Source organism: Fukomys damarensis, unplaced genomic scaffold (genome assembly GCF_012274545.1).
Source record: "Fukomys damarensis isolate Sample0158 unplaced genomic scaffold, DMR_v1.0_HiC HiC_scaffold_14, whole genome shotgun sequence".
In the NCBI taxonomy this organism is placed as follows: domain Eukaryota; kingdom Metazoa; phylum Chordata; class Mammalia; order Rodentia; family Bathyergidae; genus Fukomys; species Fukomys damarensis.
In genome coordinates, this window is record NW_022900926.1 from 17,591,338 (window position 1) to 17,592,102 (window position 765).

Sequence of the window (765 nt, forward strand, 5' to 3'; positions counted from 1 at the left end):
AAAAGGAGAACTACAGACCAATCTCCTTAATGAATATAGATGCAAAAATCCTTAATAAGATGCTAGTAAACAGAATACAGAGGATTATTAAGAAGATCATCCATCATGACCAAGTCGGATTTATTCCAGAGATGCAAGGGTGGTTCAACATACGAAAGTCAGTGAATGTAATACATTATATTAACAAAGTCAAGGACAAAAACCATATGATCCTCTCAATAGATGCAGAAAAAGCATTTGATAAAATTCAACACCCATTCATGATAAAAACCCTGCAAAAAATTGGAATAGATGGTCTATACCTCAATTTAATAAAGGCTATTTATGAAAAACCATCAGCCAACATCATATTGAATGGCCAAAAACTGAAAACCTTCATGTTAAAATCAGGAACAAGACAAGGATGCCCACTATCACCACTTCTCTTCAATATAGTTCTGGAAACATTAGCCACAGCAATTAGACAAGAGAAAGAAATTAAAGCAATAAAGATAGGAAAGGAAGAAGTTAAACTATCATTATTTGCTGATGATATGATACTCTACATTGAAGATCCAAAAAACTCCACCAAAAAACTTCTAGACTTAATTGACAGATTCAGTAGAGTATCTGGATACAAGGTGAATACCCAAAAATCACTAGCCTTCTTATACACAAATAACAGACTCACAAAGAGAGAAATAAGGGAAAAAATTCCTTTTACAATAGTATCCAAAAAAATGAAGTATCTAGAATCAATCTAACAAAAGAAACAAAAGATCTCTA